The 27650-nt window shown below is 38.5% G+C and overlaps 1 protein-coding gene and 1 pseudogene across 19 annotated transcripts in view; one reads left to right on the plus strand and one right to left on the minus strand.

Annotated features, from left to right (window-relative positions):
- ANK2 (ankyrin 2) overlaps positions 1-27650 on the plus strand; it is a 689273-nt gene that overhangs the window by 342308 nt on the left and 319315 nt on the right. The gene's annotated exons all lie outside the window — the stretch shown is intronic.
- LOC131758792 (ubiquitin-conjugating enzyme E2 N-like) overlaps positions 27369-27650 on the minus strand; it is a 39396-nt pseudogene continuing 39114 nt past the window's right edge.

The raw sequence follows: 27650 nt of genomic DNA on the forward strand, positions 1-27650 counted from the left end.
TCTGATAAACGCAAAAGGATAATTCAGGGCAGGCGGGAACATTGGTAGAATGTCCTTTTGTACTTAAGGATTCTGGATCCCCCAGCCCTCGAGGACATTTTTATAGGGTGTTAGCTAATTGATCAACATTTTTTTTAAAAGGAAAAAAACAACTAGAAAAGAGAAAGAGAGCAAGAGATAGGGAAAAAGAAAAAGGGAATTTTTGCTTGAATTCACAATATCATTTCAAAATCCTCTTAATTTCTTTCTGAATTCCCTGTGCTGTGTTAGAAACAATATACTCAGAACTATTAAAGGGGTGGAGAATGTATCTCAAGGAGATTTTAAGCTCTGAGTGATGATACTAAATTCACACGACCTAAGCCATCTTAAAGTATTTGAGGGGTTAGAGCAGAAGAAATCATCATATGTGATAACTGTAATATTTTTAAAGCTCCATTTTCTCAAACATATTTATTTTAGGAATAAATTCTTTTCCAAACTTGCAGTCAAAATGATAGCAATTAATAGCAAGTTTTGAGTGTGTGTGTGTGTGTTTGTGCATACATTAAAAGGCACATACTACACGAGTTGTTAAAACACAGTGAATTTTGAATGTTAAAAGTAATTTCACCTAAAAAGAACACACACACATACCACACATACACACAGGTAAACATCCTTCAGCTTGGCAAGTCAGACGAAAGTGGGTTTTCACCTTAACTCTGTCATTTACTATTGTGTGTTTGGAGCCTATCACTTAATTTCTCTGATCCGGGTCCTCATCTGTAAAATGTGAAAAAACTGTGTATACCTTTTGGTATTTTGTGAGGATTAGAAATAATGTGTATAAAATTCTTTGAGCAGTATTTAATATATAGGTGATGACAATAACTTTTAGGTGTTATTGCTCTTCCCTTAAATGGAATTATTTATTGGAATTAACCATGTAGAGGAAAGTCTATTTATAATTTAGAGAGAGGCAGAATATGCTGTTGGTACTTTGCAAAGGCTACTAGTCATTTTTCAAAATGTCAAAAGTTATATGCTATAATTGGAAACATTTTGTCTCATACAAATTATTGAGATTTATATAAATGTACCCCCGGTCTTTAGATTACTGCTTCACATCTTTTGCACAGCAGGCAATTTAAATTTTCATATTTAGAAACTTCTAAATTGTCCAAGCCAGAAAATATCAGACATCCCCCTCTCTTGCTAACTTTAATAAACCATTAAATGTGCTTTTATGGGGAAATAATAATTGAGAGATACGCATCCCTAATAAGGATGAAATCTGAGAAAAGCGAGAATTGGAGCAAAGTCAATGCCACATCACTTAATTCTATTGTCTGCGTTTCTACTAGAGGTTCACATTGAATCCATTATAGGATTATCTTTTAAAATTTTATTTATTTATTTTTGGCCGAGTTGGGTCTTCATTGCTACGCGTGGGCTTTCTTTAGTTGCAGAGAGCAGGGGCTACTCTTTGTTGCAGTGCACGGGCTTCTCACTGCGGTGGCTTCTCTTGTTGCAGAGCATGGGCTCTAGGCGCATGGGCTTCAGTAGTTGTGGCACGCGGGCTCAGTAGTTGTGGCCCAGGCTTAGTTGCTCCGTGGCATGTGGGATATTCCCAGACCAGGGCTCGAACCCGTGTCCCCTGCATTGGCAGGTGGGTTCTTAATCACTGCGCCACCAGGGAAGTCCCACTATAGGATTCTACATAAGCATCCAGGATTATGGGCCACCAGGCTCACTGTGGCCTGGGTGTTGATCTAACATGTTGAATCCTAATTTTTGGAAACGTGCCTCTTCCTTGAGTAAATATTTAACAGTTGAGCCATAATCCACCTGTTTATTCTACACTTCACAAAAGCAATTCTTCTGAGGGACAGAACTGAAGGGTCCTTTGCCAAAAAAGCCACCATGTGAGAAAATAAGCTCAAGGAGTTTATTTTGTATTAGAATTTTAGTGAGTATCTGGAAGATAGAAATTCTTTTAGCTTTTCTTAGGAATGTCTGTTCTGGCTGTAGTAACTGAGCTTGTCAGCGCTCTCCCTGCAAAGACCACCAGGAAAACACCTGTCGTTGGATGTATTGGGGTTCTGACTCACTGCAGTGAGGGAGGAGCATATATCACAAGGAACTGAGTTTGAAATGACTCATTAGGTTTGGGCTTTGAATGAGTGATTTGTGGGAGGGTCCAAGAAAGTGGGGACTCACTCTGGGTTGGGTACTCTCAGAAAGCAGGAACAGTTTTATGATTGTGTATCCCAATAAATCTTAGCTCTAGGAGGGCAGACTAAAGCTGTAGTCAGTAAAGAAGTGGCAATCTCTCAGTTAGCAAGAGAGAGAGGGATGTCTAGAATTTTGTGGCTTGGACAGTGTTCATATTTTGTCTGTGTTTAGACATGATAAGGTGCCATTATTGTCCTGCTCCATCGTGGTCACAGAGTGGCCTGGTCTGATGATGATGACCTGTGAAATGATTTATGTTCAACAGCAAAACACCGAGGTCAAGCTGATAGTAACAGGCCAGTTCCTGGAAATCAGCGGCTGCTTTTCTCTTTCTCAAGCTTGAGCACAAAGATACTTTTGGAGAGAGAGAGAGAGATTTATTTATTATTGGATGCTCGTTAGCGTCCAAGGAAAATAAATCAGATAGTATTGTTGCTAAAATATTCATAGAAACCTTTTTCATCTAATACTTCAAAAAAATAGTTTCCTTAAGGCTCAGTTATTTCACACAAATAAATATTAGCTAGGACACAGATTTGGGATTGATGTTCTAGTGAGGGTTCAGTGGAGAAGAGGATCCGGAAACTACTGGAATTCTCACCTGGGATCCTGGACTAAAAGGAAGCGTTGGCAACTGTGTGAAATGTATCAGGGTAAGTGTTTGGCCTGTTCTAAATCCCAGCCAACTCTATACAAATTTCTCATCCCAGACAATATTTTGGCAGATTAGATGAAAAGAATCCAAGACCATATTAGTGGGCAGCACCCCATACTTTCCAATTTTGTATCAATGACATGAGTGGATTTGCACTGGAAGAGGCTGCACGAGCCTTAGATAATTTACGTAAACGATAACGGAAATGCTCAGACATCAGTCACATGTGACAGAGCCATCCGAAACCACTAGGCTTGGTGAGTTCTTCTAAAACAAGTAAATAATTAAATGGCTTAATAACTATTTTCCTCATTTGGTGGAATAACTACATAAAGATGAAAGTATAAATATGTAGTGTTGTTTTTAACAAAGTAGTAAGATAAAATGGCTTTGTAGGATACCTTCTATTCATTTAAGAAGTTTTGACCTGGACCATTATTTGAAAATATTTATGACCTTTGCAAAAATATTTTTGTTTCATATAATTTTATTGCTGTTTACTTGCCACTGCCTAAATGGGGAGATGAAAGTAGTGCCAGATGCGTGATTGAAATGTTGAACCATTGAAATGTGAACGAGAGACGAAGTGAAAGGTTTGTTTTTACGGCAGCCATGGAAAGCATGGCTTTTTTAGTGGAATCAGGTAGCAGATCCAACATTTGGATGTTCAGCTTGTCTTACAGTCAAATTAGTTTTGAATTTAGTTGGTGCCTTATCTTGTCCAATCAAGTCTAGGAAGGCTTTGATATCTAATTCACCCTGAATAATATCCACATTTCTTCAATTTTCCAGAAACTTATGATTTACCCTTTATTTTACATCAGTTTATAACCCAGAATAGCGTGTGTTGCCTGAAGACAGCAATTCCCCATCACTGAAAGTATTTAAAATGACCATCTGTCAGAGATTATGGAAATTTTTTTACTGGATGGAAAAATCCCTTACAACAGCGGTCCCCAAGATTTTTGGCACCAGGGACCGGTTTTGTGGGAGACAATTTTTCCACGGATGGGGGTGAGGGTTAGGGTTAGGGTTCGGGTTCCGGCTGTAATGCGAGCTATGGGGAGCAGCAGGTAAAGCTTCGCTAGCTCGTCCACTGCTCACCTCCTGCTGTGCGGCCCGGTTCCTAAAGGTACCGCGGCCCGGGGGTTGGGTACCCCTGCCTTACAACCTAATATTCTGTGATTTTCTTTCTATGTCTGTCTCTCTCTTTCCATCTCTTTTGACCCACCTTCATGATACTGATATTTTTCACTGCTAATTTCATATGTATGTAATAGCTAGAAATTAATCCTAAAATATCCTTTTTTAGAGCAAAGTGCTGTCTGCTGACCACAGCTACTAGAATTACCTGGGTTGCCTGCTAAAAGAACAAAATTCTTAGGACCTACTTTAGACCTGCTCAGTCACTTTTGAGGGTTTTTAACTGGCACCCCCACTCTTTTTGATGTGTGCTAGAGTTTAGAACCATTGCTTTAGAAAGTGGTCAGCAGTCATGAAGTCGAGTTATTTTAGAAAGAAGAATCTCTGATTTCAATTAGATGTGTTAGATTGCTACTTGGCTCTTACATTTTTTTCTTTTAAGTCTAGATGGCAACAGCAATGATACAAAAGAAGCAAAGGCATTTTTCTCCCATCTTCTTCTTATTCTACATCTAGAACCTAGAATGCTTCACGTACACCATCTCATTTAATCTTCAAAATAACTCCCATTGAGTATTATTATCCCAGGTTTGTAGATGAGCAGCTGGAGACTCAGAGACTCTATACAGAGAGGGAGATGGAGAAATGATAGACATTTTCCCCACCAATCAACAAATGACATATTTTGAACCATTTCTCCCACGGAAACCAGATGCTAAACTCTTCTATGCTAAGTTATTCCTGTGTCTCCAGCAAAGCTTCTAAGCTATCTATAGCTTCATCTTCTGCCAAGATATCCTCCAGATCTTTTCCCCCATTGTTACTTGCTATCTTTCATCAGTTGATCATGTTTTTCAAAATGCCCACTCTAATCTCTGGGAATAATATGTAGAGGGGATGTCTTTCCTGGATGTCTATAATATTCTTCCAAGCAGGACTCCTCTTTCTCTTCATTTTGCTTCCATTACATTTTCTGATATGTTGGTGTAGATGTTTCTTTCAGTTTCTTTCAGATGTTCCTTTGAAAATCCACAGAAAGGAAAGGGACAACAAAAGAAGCAAACAGGTATCCTCATGCGTGTTAAATTAAGCTAACATGAAAACTTGATCCTACTTTCACAATATGAGTTCTAATTATTCTCTTGAGGAACTTCTTTAGTATGATATTCCCAGTAATTGCTCTTTGGAAGGCTCTTTTTCATATAGTCTTTTCTGAAGTGTTTGAGGTTTCTTTTTCCTTCTTGATAAAGTTTCTGAAGAGACGAGTGATTGCATATTGAAATAGAATTAAGATTTTTAATCTGCCTTTGTTAGAGCATACTAGATTATAAATGTGTCTACAGTTTTATTTCTCTCCTGCTTGTATTCTGTTCTAATTCCTGTTGGTAGCAGAAACAAAGCCACTGCTTATTTTTATCTCAGTGGGCACTGGTAGGATTCATCACAGCAAATAAACTTACCATCTCGATTTCCTTTTACTTTGGAAGGACAATGTTGCGATTGTTAGCAAATGAGACAATCTTTTGATAGAAAAAAAATCTATTTTATATACTCGAGTTCAAGTCAGTATGATAGCGTATTTCTTTTCTTTGAAATCCATTAATACTGGCCAACGCTTTAGGGAGGGTCAATTTTTTAAAGCTGGAGGGAGACAGTAAGAAATGTTCTTGTTAATGATACACGTAAATCTAGAGGGTAAGCTTCTACTTAGTTATCAGACCTGGTTTTTCTTCATGTTTTTCTGGTAACTCAGACAAATATCTTCTTCTTTTACCCACTAATTTGTGTTTGTGCCCATTAAGACAAAGACCTTGATTTGTAACATTTGCTTAATGAGCTTCGATTTCTAAGAATCAACTTGTTTAACTCAGTTTAATTTAGATGTTTCTTCCTAACACATAGGAAAGCTCCTTTAATTCAACAACTGGTTTGCTAGGTGTATAGTACTGCAATAGCTGCTATGGCATTGCTGGACTAAAAGTCAATGATGGATACCCTCAGTGAGTTTATAATCTGACTGAGCAGACATTTCTATCAAAAAAATAAGCCATCCAGAGAAATATTATAAATATTGTGTAATACCTATATTATAAGTAATAATTATTATGTTGTACATTGCCAAAACTTAATTCTCAGGAGCCTGGAGAAGGGCAAGAGATCAGTGTGATTTTGTTAAAAACATTAAGCCATATGAAGGGGTGAACAATAGCCCTGAGCCTTGAATTTCAACTAATACTTAAGTATGAAGGAAGGGGATACACAGGCAATCAGATGGAGCAACCTCAGCCATATAATTACAAGCTACATTAAAGATTAAGAGGGACCTCCTTGGTGGTGCAGTGCTTAAGAATCCGCCTGCCAATGCAGGGGACATGGGTTCGAGCCCTGGTCTGGGAAGATCCCGCATGCTGCGGAGCAACTAAGCCCGTGTGCAGCAACTATTAAAAAAAAAAAAAAAAAAAAAAAGATTAAGAAGCTGGTGAGACATTTAATGTAGTTCACAGTTACAAACTTTGTGGGTGAACTCTCTCTGACATGTCCTTATGCTCTGAGCCTTGGTCAGTTCTAGGCTTACATTTTGGAATCCATTTTGTTTGGGGGATTATACTGTGTCCTTCTCCTATAGAATATATCACTAATCACTCATCTATGAAGGTCTTGCCCCATATTTATTCATGTTTATACATTATCTCTGTAGTCAATAGTAAATTCCAAAAAATAAGCATAGGAATGCTCTTTGAAATTATACAAATAATCAACCTCTGCCTTCACCTTAAGAGATACTGGTATAGTTAACCCAGGGCTGTAATTACCTAGAACACTTACAAAGGAATTTCTAAGACTTTACATATTAGCTGAAAATGTCTTTTCTCATTTCGTTATTATTATATCTGTTGTATGTTAGCCTACTTTGTGTGTTGGCCTACTTTTGAGTTTGCTCCGAGTAGCTAGATCCTGTTGTACTTTCAGATCTTTGAATGTGAAATTCACGACTTTTCCCTTTTTCCCACTAGCTTGGTCTATCTACAGGCTTCTGCCCTTGGTCTTTGTCCATCTTTACTGGCAGGCAGAGTGACTCATGGCCAATTATTTTACCTCTGGCTGCCTTGGACTTTCTACCCATAAAGTGAGGACCGTTATAGCTGCTGCCACTTCAGAGAACACTTAAGTTTAAAGAGAAGTAAAGGAGTGTTTTAGAAGTAAAAGTATGAAAACAGAAATAAGTGTTAGGATCTGTGTGGCTTTTGCAAGTTTGAAGAAGTTAAAAATGAAAGGTGGACCATTCTAGACTGTTTCACCAAGTACTAGAAAGTGATACCTTTTTATAAGTATTTTAATGTAATAATGTAATGATTTACTATAATGTGATCTTTAGCAACAAATATATGTGGCAAATTGAGCCAGTTTAGGTGAGGGTGTCCTAACTTTTAAAAAATTATTGAAAACTTTAAAGAAGCAAAGCATTATGAGAATTATGTATGAGAAATTTGGTATTTTCTGTGTCAGGATTTCAGTTCTCTTTTCATAAAATGTGTAGCCCTAAATATTCCTTTTCCTGGGTGTTCTCAATATTTGCCCTGATTTGAGACAGTGTGGGGGCAAGATGCCCTCCTCTCTTATTTTGTAGCATTATCTTGTAATCATTGCACAGAGGGGTGGCAGCAAAGCTAAAAAGCAATATTCAAAAATGAAAATCAGGGAGGAAAAAAACTAGGACAAATACAGACACTTTTCATTCAGTAGTTTAGAGATACCATTAGAATTATTAGCACTATCCATGCTATTGGCTTATTAAAATGAGTATGAATATCTACCTAATTTTAACACATCCAATCAAATCTGTGTTAGCCGTGTTTCACCTGCCACAATTGTATAGTATTTTCTGTGTAACTGACACAGTAAATCATTTCAGTGTCCTCTTAAATCAGTCAAATTCAAAAGACGAGATCTACATATGAATTTGGTATATGTATATTGTTGTCATGAGCTGTAGTAGTATATTTAATAATTGTCTATGCAACTGAGACTTAGCATGATTTATCATGTATCATCATCTGTGTAGAAAAGGTGTTCCAAAGCTTATGTTTAAATGGCCAACGGAGAGACTTCATAAATAGCCTGTAGGAATCAGTTCTGTTCTGCCTCAGCATGCAGACGAGAGGGTATCATAACGGTGTATTTGTATAAACATTCCACTGTTCCAGTACTTTTTTTTTTTTTGCTTTGTTTGTTTGTTTGTTTGTTTTGCTGTATGCGGGCCTCTCACTGTTGTGGCCTCTGCCGTTGCGGAGCACAGACTCCGGACGCGCACGCTCAGCGGCCATGGCTCACGGGCCCAGCTGCTCCGCGGCACGTGGGATCTTCCGGGACCGGGGCACGAACCCGTGTCCCCTGCATCGGCAGGCGGACTCCCAACCACTGCGCCACCGGGGAAGCCCTGTTCCAGTCCTTTGATGTGGCTATATGCCACACACCTGTGCGTTGCCGGGTCACATCGCCTGTAATGGGGATGTGGGCCTGTGACAGGGTGGAGGCAACTTTGTCATACTCAGCGTTGTGACGTTTCTTCTAAATCTCCTGAAGAAAGCTAATATGCCTTTCAGTATGATTGTCAGCTTCCCATCCTCTGTAGAAAGTCACGGTACTGCTCTATCCTGATGATAATGCTTTATCCTGTGTAGTACAGGTGAGGAGAAGGATTGAGGAAATGTCTCATAAGTAGCTCCTCTTCCACCTATTTCTGAAGACATGCATCAAAGTTTGTGATTCAGAAGGATGAAATAAATTTGTATCTGAGGTTTATCTGCAGAGCAGTTTTTTTGGTGTGGGTTTCAAGGTACTATAATTGTTTGATCATTTTGAACATGTAAATCTGATATTAGAATAGAATTTACATTGTGGCATTTACCCCTAGTTCTAGCAAAGGGATTTGGTTCTCTCAGGACAACATACAGAACAAAATGAAACAAGTGACAGGAGTAAAATTAAGAATATGTGTAAAAAGTCTTTGAGAATTTTGTATTTGTGCTTTGAGAATTCAGAAATTGGCAACACTTTCCTCATAGCCTATGATTTATAGTAGTGACTATGGAAAGCCTTAAATTACCCATTTGTTTTCATAAATTTAGACTATTTTGAAAACCACATTTGAATAGCACTAATAAAATGTTTGTGAGTAACACATTACTCTGAGACTCTGAATACGTCCAGGTACTGGGGTTTTAGGATGAATAATGACTGGGTTTTGGTTTGAGTTGCTAAGCTATTTAGGGTGTAGTGCTAGTCTAGCCACTATATTCCATACAGACCAATTCTCTTCAGTGTCAAAGGCAAGGACTTCATGTTTAACCTCAAAGAGTAGCTGATCGAAGGGAGACAAAGAAGGAGGATACTGCTAGATGTGTGCAAACCTAAATCCATTACCCAAACACACACTTTTTAAAAATGGATACTCTATTGACATGTATTTATGTGTCAAGATTATTCCCTAAGTACTATCTCCTTAATATGATAAGGAATTCTATCTTTTCTAGAAGATCCAAATGAGGAGTAACAATAGTAAAATCATGAAAGTAACATGGAGGTTCTCTATGGCTTTATGGTGTTCACCGAAGTCAAACTTGTTTGAATAAATTATGTTTTATCCAATAAGATGAGCAATTTAACGATAGAAAAATCATTCATTAGGAAAAATAGTTCACCTCACTGGAACAACATTTTACAAGAATAAATAAAAAATAAAAAGCAATAGTTAAAAATATTGAGAGCTTATCATAGTATTAGGTGCTAGCCATTGTGCTACGAGTTCTACATAGATTACCTAATTTTCTCTTCACAATAATCTGATGAGGGCTTCCCTGGTGGCGCAGTGGTTGAGAGTCCACCTGCCGATGCAGGGGACACGGGTTCGTGCCCCGGTCCGGGAGGATCCCACGTGCCGCGGAGCGGCTGGGCCCGTGAGCCATGGCCGCTGAGCCTGCGCGTCCGGAGCCTGTGCTCCACAACAGGAGAGGCCACAACAGTGAGAGGCCTGCGTACCGAAAAAAAAAAAAAAAAAAAAAAATCTGGTGAGTGGGTACTATATTATACTCACATTAAAGATGAGGAGATTGATGTCTAAAGGGATTGAAAGATCTCCCTGATTGAATCCATGTAGCTCTCCCAGGTTTTACCCCGGGTCAAACCTACCATTCTGCCTGTCTCCAAAACCCTGTGCTGTGCTAATAGAACAAAGTTTTAAACAATTAAAATAGGATCAAGAATGAAAGAAATAAACCCATTGTCCCAAACCCATTGTACCAGTATGCCTTCATTGATTGGTCAATGAATCTAAACAGCTACTTTGATTGATTTTTTTTCAAATATAGTTTAAAACACATGTATAAATCCAAATAGGAAAATGTTTTTTATGTAGTTGTTGACTAAAATGATCAGATGCTTTCACAATATCCAAGCCAGATGTGAGTTCTCAGTCGTAGCACTGGAACACCGAAGAATGAAGCTTTATACATTGGTATTTGCATCTGTGCTTCAGCTATTTTAGGCAAATGGCTGACCCCCTTAACATAGCCTCTCCAATATAAGGGGGAATTTGTTAGTGAGTTCATGTTGCTTGTCCTAATTCAAAAGGTCACTAATCTATCATGTGTTCCATAATCTCATTACACAGCAGGAACCTCTTACCAGTTGTTAAAGAATCAGTAGGAGTGATTGGGCTATTACATGGGGCAATCAGGCATTTTTCTCCTGGCCCACGTGCGAACCTTCATTTTTGAGAGGATAGGAGGTCTGTTCCATCTGCAGATTCTTCCAGACGGCCTGACCCCAGATGGCTTCCATGCCTGATTTGTGAAGGTAGTTCTTAGGCAACAGCAACAAGTATATGTGGTTTGGGGACTTACTCTTACTTTGAAAGAATGCCTTGATCAGATAAAGAACTACTCATGGACAGTTTTCTGAGTCACTGGCCAGAGTCCAAGGAAATAGTGAAATTCCTTTCCTTATTGCTTCTTTCTGATAATAATTTTAAGGGATGATTATATTTCTACAACATTTTATTTATTTATAATTTATCCAGATGTGAAGACAATTAGCTGAATGGAAGTATTTTTTCCTTTGCAGAGCAATTAACTTTTCTTTTCGAAAAAGGCTATTAGGGGCTTCCCTGGTGGCGCAGTGGTTGAGAATCTGCCTGCCAATGCAGGGGACACGGGTCTGGGAAGATCCCACATGCCGCGGAGCAACTGGGCCCGTGAGCCACAACTACTGAGCCTGTGCGTCTGGAGCCTGTGCTCCGCAATAGGAGAGGCCGCGATAGTGAGAGGCCCGCGCACCGCGATGAAGAGTGGCCCCCGCTCGCTGCAACTAGAGAAAGCCCTCGCACAGAAACGAAGACCCAACACAGCCAAAAATAAATAAATAAAAAAAGAAAAGGTATTATGAAAACAATTTTTTAATAAAAGGTTATTAGGATATACTTTTTGTAGGCTGCCTATAACAATGTCAGAGTTTAGGAAAAAAAATTATACACACATACATACACATTTGTATTATTCTGAGTTCCAGCTATGATATATTGTAAATGGCTTAGAAACTTGATTTTAAAAAAAAGTTATGGGCTTCCCTGGTGGCGCAGTGGTTGAGAGTCCACCTGCCGATGCAGGAGACACGGGTTCGTGCCCCGGTCCGGGAAGATCCCACATGCCGCGGAGCAGCTGGGCCCGTGAGCCATGGCCGCTGAGCCTGTGCGTCCGGAGCCTGTGCTCCGCAACGGGAGAGGCCACAACAGTGAGAGGCCCGCATACCGCAAAAAAAAAAAAAAAAAAGTTATAACCATACTCTAACTCATAGTTGCCTGGATGTTTAAAGTGTCTTCATTATTGTTGTTGTCATAGAAAGTTTCTATAATGAATTATCCTCATTCTAAACCTAGTGATATGCCATGTATAGATTTTAGATTCTTGTCTACAGCTGGATTATTAATTTGGAAGCTATAAATTGAATTTCCAAATATTCAAACAGGCTTCCTTCCCCTTAGGGTGGGTTTGGCTACTTTCATCTGTGTATGCCAGGATCTATGATGGCAGTCTCAACTTTCAACCCAGGAGTCAAGGGTCATGCGGAGATTATCGTGGGATGAGCTAATCTATTATTATTTACTTTTAAAAATAAACTTATTTATTTTGGGGCTGCATTGAGCCTTCGTTGCTGCACACGGGCTTTCTCTAGTTGTGGAGAGTGAGGGCTACTCTTCATTGCAGTGTGTGGGCTTCTCATTGTGATGGCTTCTCTTTGTGGTGGAGCATGGGCTCTAGGCACATGGGCTTCAGTAGTTGTGGCATGCAGCCTCAGTAGCTGTGGCGCATGGGCTTAGTTGCTCCGCGGTATGTGGGATCTTCCCGGATCAGGGATTGAACCCGTGTCCCCTGCATTGGCAGACGGATTCTTAACCACTGTTCCACCAAGGAAGTCCCTAGATGGCCTAATCTATAATTCAAATATCATGTACATTTCACCTTAATAGTTTGTAATAAAGAAAGTAATGTTAGTGTGCATTTTGTAATTTTTACTCTTTGGAACGGTTTCTCAAATTCATTTCAAGGTGATCAATGAGTTTAGATCTTGTTATATTTTCTATTGACTGTACAGCTCTTTGTATATTTCTATATGAATGCTTATCACCCTTTCATAGTACATTTTTTTAAAACCTCCAGAAGAGCCTTATTTTGAGTAGAGATTATTTAACATTATATGAATTGAAGAAATGAACAGTTATGAATAATTCAGTAAACTGAGAATATGTGATCCAACATGGAACTTCTAGAACGTTTTTGATATAAATGAGTACCTCATGGGGGTGATTGATACTTAGGCAGATATGGCTGACTACATTTTTCCATATACTGAATATTCTGGGTTATGAGAATGATCCCTTGCCTCTGTTCAATGGCAGTTGTCAAGTACATAGTCACCTATTATTTAAACAGTAATTTCAAGGCTGTATAGCTGACATATTTAAAAATAGAATTGATATTTTGCTTTTTCTTTCTACAGTACTAATTTGATCATTTTCCCTAGGCCTGCCACAATGAAAAGTAATTATGTCTGTTGACCCTAAAGTGACCTTGAGGAAATGAGGTGCTTATAGCAACTTAGGTAACAGATGATAAGTGTCTGTGTTACAGCTGACCAAAATTCAAGTTCTACAGTGTAATTTCTACTTGAATCTAACATTTTGAAGTTGAATATGAAATTTGGTAAAAATATATCCAGTGGAATATATATGAACATGTATTCATATATATATATGTGTGTATAACAAATCTTCAGATATTACCAAATAATAGCAAAAGATACCACAAAATTTGCCATGTTTTCGAAGTGATAATATTCAGTTATCATTTAGTAAAATCATATCTGCAGCCAGTATTGCAGATAAGATAATATTTGATAACAGTCATCATTAAATTAAGACATTCTGAGAAAGGTGGACTCCAGTATTACTTTCTTAGAAAATATGTTGTAGTTCTTGAGTTCGCTTTCACTATGTATCTAGTGAAAGTTTGTATTTCTTTAATGATGCAGATATGTCATTTTCCATTGGAAAAAGAACTGCTTTTAGTCACAATCAAAAAACATTTTCTGTTTTTTGTGGCTACTTTCTCAGTTGGGAGAAGATGGAAAACCAAATAAACTGGTAAATAGTAATCTACATCTATGATATTTATTAGAGATTATTTTCGTTGCTGGCAGTTATAGATAGCTGTTTTTATATTTTAATTTTAAAAATTCTTGAAAATTAATGTAAATTTGGAAATCAAAGAACTGAATTATGGAAAATGGTATTTTGTCTCATGATAAAATATTTCTACCTTTAAAATTATGAAACCAAACTCAAAGCAAATATAAAAGTAAGGCTGAAAAAGAAATCTCCAGTCTACTTTGAGTAGACATTGTGATAATTCTTGCTAATTTTCAGCTAAATACATTAGAATTTGTTTAGGTTGCAAAGGGAAACATACTTTTCTGCTTTTGTATTTCATTTGATGGCTCATATGTCACTTTATTTATAGAGTGCTCACCACTCAGCTCATTTTAGTACAACATTTTATTTTGTGGTTGACCTAAAACATTAAACTGAAATATTATTTTTTTCAACAACACACAAAAAGTTTTTTTTTTTTTTTTTTTTTCAGTAGACATGTACAATACAAATGGCTTTTCTTCCATTGAAAGTCATTTTTGGAACTTTTTGCAGTGTGATCCAGTTTAAACTGTATTGCTTTTTGGTGTTAAAGATGTATATTACTTACTTTTGAGAAATTTTGCCTCATTAATTCTTTATGAATTTGAAACCCTTTTAGAGTTTGTAGAGTTTGATATGACATAGTGGATTTCGCCGTGAGTCTAACAGTTAAAAAAAAAAAAAAAAAGGTCCTTTCCACCTACCTCATCCATCACTCTGTGGATTAAGTTCCCTCAACAATACTCCTAGGGGCTTATCATGATGATAGGATTTTGTGCCTGCTTTAGTCGTGTTTCCCATATGCAGGTGCCAGTTGTTCAGTGAGTATATACGTAACAGCAGGCACGCCAGTCAGGATTCAGCCAGGATTAACCAGGAGGGCTCTATACTCTGGTGTGGCACACAGCCATCTTTAGTTTTTCCCATGCCAGAAGCCCCTCATTTTCCTCGTTTTTAGAAAATCCAGACTAGTGTGAACACTGTGGCCTTGTGTGGTTCTTTGGGAAGTACAGTCTTTTATTTATGATCTGCGTCATGAATTGTAATTCATTTTCTGTGCATCTGTAGAACCTCTAACAAAAACAATTTTAGAATTGAAATGTAAGCAAATGTAATACCTCTTAAATATCCATAGCACCTATCCTATGTGTATAATAAAGGTAATATTTTTATTATTGCAAAACCAATATATTTACGAACCCTCAATCTCTCTCTCTCTCTCTCTCTCTCTCTCTTTTTTGAGAGTGTGTGTGTGTTGATGTATGTATGCATGCGAATGAATTTACTGTGTGATTCATACTAGTTTCTTCGAGAGTATAAACTTGTAGGGCTCCAAGTAGCTTAAAATAGAGCTGGAATTAGCTTAAATTTCAAAATCCCAATGTCTTATTTTATATGAGGAAACCGAGATACAGAGAAATCAAATACATTGGCCAAAATCATGTTAAGTATTAAGGGCAGATGTGGGCCTAGACTTAAGGTCTCCTGACCCCTAGAACAGTGATGTTTCTATTGCTTAGAGGTCGTCTTAAAGAGCAGTCAAAGCCTAGCAATGAGAAGGGTATTTAAATGTTGATTTTGAGCGAGGTACAGCTTTACAAAGGCCCCTTATCTGCTTATGAAGGAGACTCAGGTCAGCCTGACAGTGAGGACAGGCCATGTTTCTAACACCAAGTGATGTGCCAATTTTCATCTGCAAGGTTATTATGCAAAAGCTAATTTCTTGATATTTACTAATCAAATGCTTCACGAGAACTTGTTATACTAGTGTTCCCATATATGTGTTAGCATACGGTATTTGTTTTTCTCCTTCTGACTTACTTCACTCTGTATGACAGACTCCAGGTCCATCCACCTCACTACAAACAACTCAGTTTCGTTTCTTTTTCATCCACGTATTATTAATTCTTCACTCAACACACATTTATTGAATGCTTCTTAATGGCAGGGCATTGTGTGGTGCAAAATACAAAATATAGAATACTAATTCCTTGAGGCCCAGGAATATGTCTCCCTCATTTAATAGATGACTATTTTATTACATGTTAACTGACATGATGGAAATGTGCATAGTCTAGTACAAGAGCACAGAAAAGGCCAGACAAGAACTCCTGCAAGTTCTGATGACTGCGCTGAGCTTTAAAGGATACGTAGGAGTGATCCAGGCACAGGTGCAACAGAAGCATTTCTGACGGAACTTAGAGCATGACTCATGTCATGCGGAAGTGAAAACAGGCCGGCACACCCTGGAAAGAAGGGCATATTGGGGCTGAGGTTGGAGTCTGGAATGGGACAGCGGCTCGGACGTGTGCGAGGTGTGTAAGCTTGGACAAATAATTTAGCTTCTCCGTGTCTCGGTTTCATCATCTGTAAAACCTGAGATAATTACAGAACCTGCCTAATAGAGTTTCCATGAGAATTACGTGAGTTAATATACATAAAGTACATAGCATAAGCCTTGGCAATAGTGAGCATCCTGTAGGTTTTCTGTCGCTAGATTATAAAATGAAAAGCAAGTAGAGCATATGATACATGAGGCGGAAGTAAAGCTATTGTGCCTCATGGTAGTGAGCTTGGACTGTATGTGGTGTAGCTAAAGAGGAGACTTGAAAAGGCTTTGAGCAGTGGGGTGACATGACCAGATTTATTTTTTCCATCATTGTGGAGACTGCAGAGAATGGGAAAGTCTAGAGACAGAATTTATTTAGGGAGTTATAAAACTTGGGAGATGTGATCTGGGAATAAAGTAAGATGTAGTGGTGGTAGCTGTGGAGAGGAAGGGACAGATAAAGAAATGAGTCTGATTAAGCCACTGAGTGGACTTAGTGGTGAGGTGAAGTGGGGGAAGAGTAAGAGTCAAAAGTGACTCCTACGTGTCCAATTCTGGTGATTTGGTGGCTGTTGGTACTAGCAATGGACAGAGCTAATAGCAGAGGAGCAGGTTCAGAGGGAAAGGGGCTGGGTTCCGATTTTCACCCGTAGAGCTCATGGTGCCCGTGGAACATGCAGAGGGAAAAGTACAACAAACATTTGATGTGTGATACTTGGGGGAAAGATCAGGACAGGTATAATTTTAAGAACCATCAGTGTGGTGAGGTTGAAATCATGAGAAGTAATGAAATCACTCATAGATGGAGGACAGTCTTGGAGCGACACCTGTAGTTACAAGAAAGGCTAAGAAATAAATTGTTAGGATAGAGACAACAAAAGGAGATCGAATAGCTCCTAGGAGAGCTGGGAAAGAGAACATGCTCATCTTTGCCTCCAGGTATGATTTCCCCACATAAAGAATGCCAGGCTTAGACTCTAACAAGTATTCCTCTGAGGCTGCACTTTGCAAATGCTAACCCAAACCATGAGTCTAAAGTTGCCTGGTTTTTCACCCAGGCTGCATGGCCACAGTGAAAATAAGTTAACTGGTCACATGTTTCTCTCTGGTTAGGTGGACCAAGCTTGTTCTCCTGTCCATTGGTCACACAATCATTGTGTCTTTGGGGCCATTAAGTAATGCTAGTTGATTTTCTAAGCATACTGTTATGAGTCTGTACAGTTGGGGCATTAAGTGTATCATTTGGGCAGTTATTCCTAAATTAGAGGGATCATTAAAGATCACAAGTTAAGGAGATGATTTGGGCAACTATTCCCAAAGAAACCCCAAATAAATCAACTCTTTCTGTGATATTTTATTTTTTTCTTCAGTTTTCTCCAGAGTGTTGGAAAGATCTGAAATTATAGCCACGTCTTTGCAACAAAACAAATCTGCTAATAATTGCCTGTGACTAGCTGATAAAAAATCTTTAAGCTTTTCCTGCCTTCATTGTGAATTTCTCCTACACAATGAAAGAATTGTAAAGATACACAAAATTGAGGCAATTAGTTATGTAAATACTGGATGTGTCGCATGTAAGTGGTTATGGAAATTATTATAAGAATATTTACTTTGTTATTTTAAAATAATTTGCAAACTAGAGGTCCCTGGAAGTCCTTTAAACTTGTGTTACCCTTGTTTGCTTCTACCAGTTGCTGTATTGTGAATGTCATACAAATAAGCATCCCCTAAAAACTTTGGAAAATTTTAACTTGATAACGTATGATGAAAAGCAAATAAAAATATACTGTTTTAGTAATGGATTAGAAAAGTGCCTAGAGAAGCACCTGCGTGTATTTCCGAGATTTCGGATTAGAGTTTGATATCAAATGAGGATCAAGAGAATGATCAGAAATGACCCATATGATTGCATATTTGTTACCAAGAGAATAATGACATGGCTAAGAGTCCCCAAATGTAGGCTTTTTAAATAATAAATAAATAATAAAGTACCACTCTAGATTTAGGGAAACACTGAAAAGATATAAAATCAAGTAAGTGGTGTCAGATTCAACAGATTAAGAAAGTTAGAAATGAAGATCAAAGTCCTAGAAGGAATAGGCGATGTGAACAGATCGCAGGGGATTCTGTAGAGCAAGGAGGGAGGGAGGGCGCTGGGCATGTAATCAGCAAGGTCGGGGAGAAATGAAGAAAAGAACATTTATGCCCTAATTAGCCAGCAATTTGTTATAAAACAGCCTTGCCACCTGGAGAGCCGAATTTTAGAATTTATTGGCACAAGCCATCAAATGAGCCAAATTAGAGCAGGCTGTCATCCAGGTCTCCAGCATGGGCTACAGTGGATGATTAGCAACAGCTACACGCCTCAGGAAGACTGGGAGAGGAGAAGGTGTACTTAGTAAGAGGAGGGATAACACGATCAAAGAAGATCCACGTACGTTCATGAGACTTCCCTATTGCAGTCAGTCTTTTAAAAGTCAGGTAATGCATCTGGCCTTTGACACAACTGTATGATATCTCAAACGGAGTATTTTGCTACCGAGTGAAACTAAATAGGACAAGAAAGAACTGCTCATCTCTTTATTGCATCGTCGTTTATGCTAAACTTTTCCATTAAAGGGTAATGTTTCTCTTTAACCTTGGGGACTGCATGTGGCTCATTGTTCTTTCTCATACTGAATATCCAGTGTGTTCCTGTAACTCATCGCTTCTACCTTTACCACAGTCCCTATTTATTCCTCTTTCTCTGGCCTCCCTCAAGGATGCATGACTTTTCTACCTGTAGCGCTACTGCCAGAGTTCTCTCTTCTGTTTGACTCCGGTAACCTCCTCCTCCCTTTCATCTTGTTTACCAGGTGCGGGCCTTTACAGCTTTACACCGTGCTGTAAATTGGTATTATCTCCCTCTGTATTGATACTTCACGGGAATAATCTAACCCATCTTATCCCAAGCCCAGTTGGATGTTCTGGTCAATATTGTGGCTTCGTATGACCCTCTTGTGTCGAGGGTCAGCCCACATGGCAGTCTTTACACCACTTGTCTATTTTGTTTTTCATCCTGGGTGGACACTGCAGAGGATTGGCACATAAATTCTCCTCTCCATGACTTTCTGCTCAGAGAGACATTTTATAGTCTCCAAATGAAAATGTACTATTATTCATTTCTCTTGTCGTGGAATGCTTTCCCTTCTGCTAGACAAAGCTGCTCGGCTTTCCTTTGTCCTCTACTGAGCTCTATTCCTAGAATGCAAACATTGTCACTTTGTCATTTTAAAAGTCTCGGCATCACTAGAGTTCATGAAATTGTGAGTTCTAATTAGAAGTGTAGTGCTGATTCTCTAAGCACATGAATACTTGGCATCTTTTACTCTGGGACTAATCAGTACAAATGGCCTTGCGACTGTTTGAATTTTTTCATCTGATTCCAACTAAACTTAGTGACTCTGAGTTTGAATTCCAACAAAAATGCAGTTACTTGCATTGCTTGGTTTTGGTATATCAGGAAAGCACTGCATTTGTCTGAAAGACAGAATATCTATTTGCCCTGTAAGTCTATCACTACAGTTTCAAAATCAACCAATTAAACACTCTTTATTTTCTTCTGCAGCAACCATTCCTACTCAGTCAGACTGTCCTACATTTCCTTGAATAGAGATCCAGTGCCCTCATTCCCTTGTGTAACTTTCCCGACTTTACTCTCTGCTGCCATGGAATGCACTGAGTCTTTTGAAAACCCTGAGATACTAATTAATTTATGGCCTATGTCATTAACCTTCCAATCCGCCGTGGTCTTTTCTGTATACGACAATAAGCCCTTGGGACATTTGAACTGCTTATATTTACTTGCTTAGTAAACCCTTGGTACCTATCATAACATCCAGTTTTGATGACAGTAATGGTGATGGATAAAGGACACTATCACACCCCAGAGAAGTGAGGAGCCAAGAATGTCTAGTTAGATTTTTTTAGAAAGAAATAATAGACAGGAGAAAGCCCTAAGAATAAGATTGAGTCCACTTAAAATTGAGATGAAACCCATCCCATAGTCCTAAAATAATGACTGCTTCTCATGTATATTGTACGTCTTAATTGCCTCACATTTATTTAAAAACAAAGCCTAAATGAAATAGGAGCTGACAGAAGCTTAGGCCTGATGTCTTTTCACTCAGATTAAAGACAGAGACTCGCAGATACAACAGCATGGTTTCCAACGTCAGTCAGCTGACAGGGTGGTCGGCTAGATAATGAACAGCATTTACAGTTCCCTGCGATGAAGGCCATGCTACATATTTTTGAAGAGTGCTATAGAAATGCATAGTACAGTTCACTCCTCAGACCAAGGGATCAGGCAGGACTTTGTGAACATCTCCGTATATTTCATATCTTGTACCTCACCTGGACTGTAGCCCACCTTGGCTGCCAGAAAACCTCCTCCCAAACTTAAATCCACCTACTTAACCAGGCTTCCTCTTTCCTTGATCCACTAACATATTTACTCTTCCCTACTCACTACCCACACCCCTGGTGGGATTAACTGCTTCCTTTTTGTTGCCATGATAGCTTTATAATCTGGTCTAGGCTTAGATAGCGGTACACCTTACCCCTCCCCTCTTTTTAATAAAATCAGCACTGTACAGCCAAAGAGATCAGACAGAAAGACAGGTACCTTGAGGAGACATTTACCAACTAACCCCCCACTTTTACCAACACTTTTACCATTGTCCTATTGATATAAGTAGGAGGGGGCCTCTGGCTTCATAATAACCTAAGGGTTACTTAGGTTATGGGAAAGAAGGACAATAAGACACAGCTTCTGTAACAGTCTTTATGTGCTCAAACCAGATCCTCTGTCCGGGGCATCTCTAGCAGGCAGGAATGAATCAGAGATTCAGTTGTATGGAGTCATATAACAAGCAAACTCAAGCAACATAGACAGTTGAATTTCTGGGGGAAAACTGTGTTTTTTAAAAAATATATTTATTTATTTTTTGGCTGCATCAGGTCTTAGTTGCGGCGCCCGGGGTCTTCATCGCGGTGCACATGCTTCTCTTTAGCTGTGGCGTGAGGGCTCAGTAGTTGCAGCACATGGGCTTAGTTGCCATGCGGCATGTGGGATCTTAGTTCTCCGACCGGGGATCAAACCAGCGTCCCCTGCATTGCAAGACGAATTCTTAACCACTGGACCACCAGGGAAGTACCGGAAAACTGTATTATGAATGCTGCAGAGTTCAAGTGTCATTCTTCTTGCTAGACTGGCCTTTGTGATGTTCAAATAAAGTAAGCATGAGGTGTTCTCCAAATTAGAAGATCATTTTCTTAGAGGTATTGGGAGGGATGGGGTGTGAGATCACCTCAGAGAGTTGTATAGGGAGGTTGTTTAGGCAATAACAATGCCTTATTCAACACTCAACCAAAATGTAAGTGTAAGAAATTACCATGATGACTTTGATTGTTCTTTCTTTTTTCTTAAAAAAAGTTACTTCAAGAAAATTGTTTTTGCTGTCCTTCCTTTCTAGCTCCCAAAGTACATGTTTATTGTTTATTGGGTGCTGTAATTAAAAATATTAGAGTGTCCCTATTCAAACTCTGTTATACAATTTATGACAATTGAAATGTACTGTTCGTAGACCTGCCTATTTTCTCCAGTGTCGATTCTTGGAGTTTTGCACAATACCTGGCAGTTTATTTTTTTAAATAATGAGTAAGTTAACTCATTGTTGATTGAGCATTTACAACTTAGATTTCTACTAAATAATACTGAAGAATACTAGAATAGATAGATCTGGGTAATATGGCCAGGGCAACCTAGTGTACCTGGATCATCTGTATAACTCAGGTGAAACTAGGACTCAGGCTGAATTATTTAAGTAATTCCCAGAGTCCTCTGCAAAAGACTATAACGCAGAGGTAGAACAAAGCAAGGAGAATTGCATTCTTTCCTACAGCCAGCTTTTCAAACATTCCACTTCCTTGTTTCCATGGCATTGGAATCTCCTGGGTACATTGCCAGGAGATTCTCCCTTAGGAACTGAAAAGAAGAAAGAAAAGAAGAGAAGATACAGAAACCCATTGCGGTGTTTTCTGAAAACAGCTTGGCTCTCCTGCTGATCATCGACGGCTGCCAGGCTGTAGAAACACCTCATCTGATGGAGCCCAGGTCCACTCTACTCAGCATGCTGGAAATTTGTGATTAATTTTGTTTGACAGCAGCAAAAAGTGTGCCCTACCTTGGATGTCAGCTGATTATTTCCAGTATGGTTGCTGCTGCAAATTCCATTAATGATTTGTAATATCTGTTCAACTTGAAGAGAGGAGAAAAGTGCTTTTCTGAAAAAAGAAGAGTAAATTGGATGCAGTCTTATGGAAAAATCTTAATCTACAGAGTGAACATGTGATGGCAGAGGAGTTGAGGAATAGATCAGAAATTTCAAAATTTTTTTGTACAAAGGATTTGGTCTGTTTTGATAGTCTATCACCTAAGAATGTGTTGTGAAGAATTAAATTTTTTTTTTTTTTTTTTTTTGCGGTATGCGGGCCTCTCACTGCTGTGGCCTCTCCCGTTGCGGAGCACAGGCTCCGGACGCACAGGCTCAGCGGCCATGGCTCACGGGCCCAGCCGCTCCGCGGCATGTGGGATCTTCCCGGACCGGGGCACGAACCCGTGTCCCCTGCAGCATCAGGGGGACTCCCAACCACTGCGCCACCAGGGAAGCCCAAGAATTAAAATGTTTGATTAATGTGCTTTCCTTTTCTTCCCAGTGTTCAAATATGACAAATTTAAATGTTCAATTTGATGTGTATTAAGTGCCTACTATTAAGTGTTCAAGGCCTTTAGTAAATATTTATTGAGTTGAATTGAGTATACTATTATAAATGCTTATGCCTAAGACCTAGTGCAACCCTTTGGAGAGCCTACCATCTAAGATGGTGATTCTCAACTGTGGTGCCATGAATCCCAGAAATTTAAAACAGTTCTGATGCCTGGGTCTCACTCCCCAGAAACTGTGCTTTAATTAGTCTTAGGTGAGGCTTGTGGCCTCAGTTTCTGTCATATGTCTCCTCATATGCATAATGTGCCACTGGATTTGAGAAAGAACAACTGGTCTAAAGGAAGTGAAAAGGTAGATGGCCAAGTCCAAGTAGATGTTCAAAGGACAGTGTTTATAATGATTTGTCTATTTGATAAGTATGAGAATTTGGAAGGAGGGGAACATTACATTCTATTGAGGCCATCAGGAAAAATTTCATGAAGGAGGTAATATTTCAGTGGACTTTAAATGTGTAAAATTTCGACTGGCAGAGTTGGATGTCCAGGAAGAGAGTCAAAGTCAAGGATGAGAAAGAATGGGGCCAGCTCTGTGAACACTGAGTAGCTAAGGCATATTTTGAGAAAAGTAGTATGGGGTTGATTGCTATTATGAAAAGTACCATGGACTTGTAATTTTTGGCCAGCTAGTTAAGAGCCCAAATACGTTTATGAAATGGTGGGATATTTCAACAACTTTTCTTCCTCATGCTCTAAACATTACTCCTAAAACCACAAGGTTAAAAGTGCCTTATGTATGGTGCAGTAGGTATAGATTTAAAAATGTACTTTAGACAACAGTGTAAATTAACTATACTTCAATTATAAATGGTTGTAAAATTGCACCTTGCTATTCAAAGTGTGTGGTCCTCAGTTCAGCAGCATTCATATTATCTGTAGTCTGTTAGAAATATAGGATCTTGGGCCCCACCCCAGACCTAAGAATCAAATCTGCATTTTAGAAAGATTTTTGTGTATTCACTAAAGTCTGAGAAATACTACTTTTGTATCTAAATTACCATTACGACTATACAGCTATAATCAACTGAGGACAGTAGAGAAGTAAGCACATGTTTCAATAAATTAAATTATATTTGACTGTGAATGAGAACAATATATAATATTGATAGGCAATAATTGTGGCTTTTTATCAGATTTAAAAAATATCTATCACACCTTACTTTCCCATATGATAATTTCCTTAAGCATGATTACTACGTTTAAATTCATGTGACTTTCAGAGGTATTCCTCTTCAGTTCCAATCCTCATGTCCTGAATGAGGATCTTTTCACTTTAGACCTTGATAATATTGCATTTGCTTTTCAAATGGATGTCCTCAAAATCACCTCTGAAACCCCATTATAATCCACTATACTGTGCCACTGCCATCCTACAGCATGTGGGTTTGGTGGCATATGGCAGATGGGAAAGAAAGACAGGGGCCTGTGAAACTTCATCCATGGAAACCTGGATGCCAGAATAGACCTGATGTACTTAGGGAGAGAGTCTAGCATAGATGCTTAAGCATTATTTACCTCTTTAATCTGAAGTTAGCACATAACTGTAAATAGTGATTCAGAGAGGTTTTGCTAAATGGCAGAATATTTTATGAATGGCTATTTTCCAATAGTGCCTCTGATTCAAGAAAAGGCTGTATATTCACAAACAATTATTAAGACATTCCTTTTCTCAAAATAGCACTGGATTTGGCGATCTGGTTAAATATTCTTAGGTTGCTATTTGGCAACAAGAGCTATTATGTTTTAGATATAGAAATCATCTGCTTTTCTCAAACTTTAGTGTGCGAAAGAATATCTGAGGATGTTGTTCAAAAAAGATATCCCAAACCCTACTGAGATTCTGATTCAGTAACTTGGAAATGGCTCAGGAATCTGCATTGAAACAAATATTCCAGGAGATTCTTTTATTGGTTCTAAGAATACTACATTTTGAAAAAACATTTCTGTAGGCATTATATTCTTAGGAATTGATAACTTTCTTCCAGTATCAGTATTAGCTAAAACCTAATTGTCAGGCTATTACCTAAGCTTAGTAAACTGTAGATTAATACACTTAATCATGCAAGCTTTCTGAAGGAGATGATATTAGAAAATGATTTCTTTTATTCACTGTAGAATTTCATATTCTAAGCATTGAAAGGTACAATCCATTATAGTTGATTATTGATCAGGTTGCATTTTTGTAGGAAATAGTTCAGTACATTTTTGGTAAGAAATTTATAATTAGTATCTGACTTTACTGGGCTAGAAATTTGTTGTTGTTGTTTTGTTTTTTTCCATACCTACTTACCATTGTAGATGGAAAGGAAGGAAGGAGAAAAAAGAAAAAAGAAAATGAGAAAATAGGAACAGATGTTCCTATCCATTGTCAGGTGATTCAGTGGGCTGAGAAATATTAGATAACAGTTGTCCTGTTGAAAATCTGCTGCATGGGTCAATGTCAGGTTTTATCTTAGGAAGTGGGGAGTTTGTATCATTTCTCCTCCTTAATTTATCAGTGAATTTTTACAACTGTGACTAGTCAATGACTTTATTGCATTCCCATGTAAAATGGAGCTAAGAGCTTTTGTAATACAGATAAGATACAAGAGACAAAATACTCCGGTTGACAAATTTGGAATACCTTTTTGACAGTAAGGGAGAACAATGCACTTGATTTACGTTACTTAAGACATGAAGAAACCTTTTTATTTGAGATATGGTGTGATCAAAATATGATTAAGTTACCTTCATGTTCTGTATCACTTTATCTTTTTTAATGTTGAAAATGTAATTTTAATAGATAATTCTTCATCTTACATAGGAGCACAATAAAATACACCACATTCTGAAGAAACTCCAGAAGTTACAAGAATAAGAGTGGGGAAAATTCAGATGGGCTACAATATCCATTACCTTAAACTGCAAGAGACAAAATTTTCCCACAGGTTAACATTTACATACTTATGACTGACTGCATTTATGTCTTAAAAACAACAAAAATCAGGAATTAGATACGGAAGGGTAGGAAAGAACAGCTTTGTTGGGGAGGAACTCTGTCAATGCAGAAAAAAGAGCTGATTATCAAATTAAAGAATAAAAGGAGCTCCCGTAGCTAATATTAGAGAGATGACGGTAAGAATCATTAACTGAGGATATGATGCCTTCTAAGGGAGAAACCTTTCTGATGACACTTATGCAAGCTGGCTGCTTGAGATTTGCTCAGCAGGTCTGTAAGAAAGACTCATAAATGCCTCAGCAAACCCCAAGTGATTATCAGATTGGTGTTTCCTAATAATACACACCAGTGGTCACACATGAAGTTTTTAGACAAGAAATAAGAGCAAGGTCATAACACAAATGCCAGACACAAATGTGGCACACGTGAAAGTCCCACACAAAGCCAGTCACAAGTTTGGCTGTGCTGTGATTCCTCTACAGTAATCTTCAAACATTGTGACAAGACACCAATGATCGTCTAACTTAATCAGACAACACAAACACATTTATTTCAAATTTCTAGGAGGTAAAAAATGTCACATACTGATGCTTTAGGCATGCTCAGTGCCGGCTTATAAATTCTCCATTCAGTGATATATCTTAACACAAATTTGCATCAGTGAAAAGAAACTGGCAAAATCTATCTCTCACCATTCAATTTGTCAGACGGTGAAGACCAAAACAGAATGTTCCATCAGTTTTAATTTTTAAATACGATTGTCACATTGGGAAAAATGAAATAAACACAGTAAAATAAACTGTACAGAGGCAAAGTAGACTAACAAAAAATATTTTACTAAAATATAAGATTTACAGAAGTTTCCAGACAAGCCATACAAAGTGGTCACAAGCTTTTAATTGAAGGGCGGATTCTACACCTGACAGCAAAGTCACAATGTTATTAGTGAGGGCTGTGATGTTTGTGTAATGTTCCCATTTTGGTTCAAACAATCAATTGTCCATCTACAGTGTCTAAATAAAGTTAGACTTGGCTAGAGAGCACATTCTAAAGAATTGGTTAGCTGCTTTTAGCCAATGCAATTAGATCACCATAAAAAGGGGGAAAGGAGCCCATAAAATTAAAATAAAACTACCTTCCCCCCCCCACTAAAAAAATAATAATAATAAAATAAGGAAAAACACCCACACCCCTGCAGCTAACCCTGACCACTACCTTCATTCACAGTGCTTTATACTTAAACCATGATGGGGGAAGTGAATAAAATCAGAGAAGGGCCACTGCTTTTAAACATTTTGCAACAATCCAGATGACACTTCTAGCCTCTGCTCATGCTTTCCAACAGTGAATCAGGACAAGACATAGATTTGCTAATGTGCATTTAATCACCAAAGGACTGAAGATGTCTGGGCTTTTATTCTGTAATGTTTCTAAGACTGTGTCCATTAAATGCAAACAAAAAAGGAAGAAGCCTTGGCAGAACAGAAGTGATGTACACTTGATGATTGGATATATTTAAATATTATTCAAGGCATATAGCCTAGTCCGTGCTCTAGCTGTTTCTATGGCTATGGCTTGGGCTTCGTTGGTCTTCCACTGCTCTGCTACATCATTTGCTAATGGATCATCTGGATTGGGAGCACTTAACAAAGCCTGGATCGATAGCAGAACTGCGGATCTGCAGTGCTGGGGACCACTTATCTTTCAAAATATCTAAACAGGGCTTCCCTGGTGGCGCAGTGGTTGAGAGTCCGCCTGCCGATGCAGGGGACACGGGTTCGTGCCCCGGTCCGGGAA

The sequence above is a fragment of the Kogia breviceps genome, chromosome 6, assembly GCF_026419965.1.
Source record: "Kogia breviceps isolate mKogBre1 chromosome 6, mKogBre1 haplotype 1, whole genome shotgun sequence".
Classification (NCBI taxonomy): Eukaryota; Metazoa; Chordata; class Mammalia; order Artiodactyla; family Physeteridae; genus Kogia; species Kogia breviceps.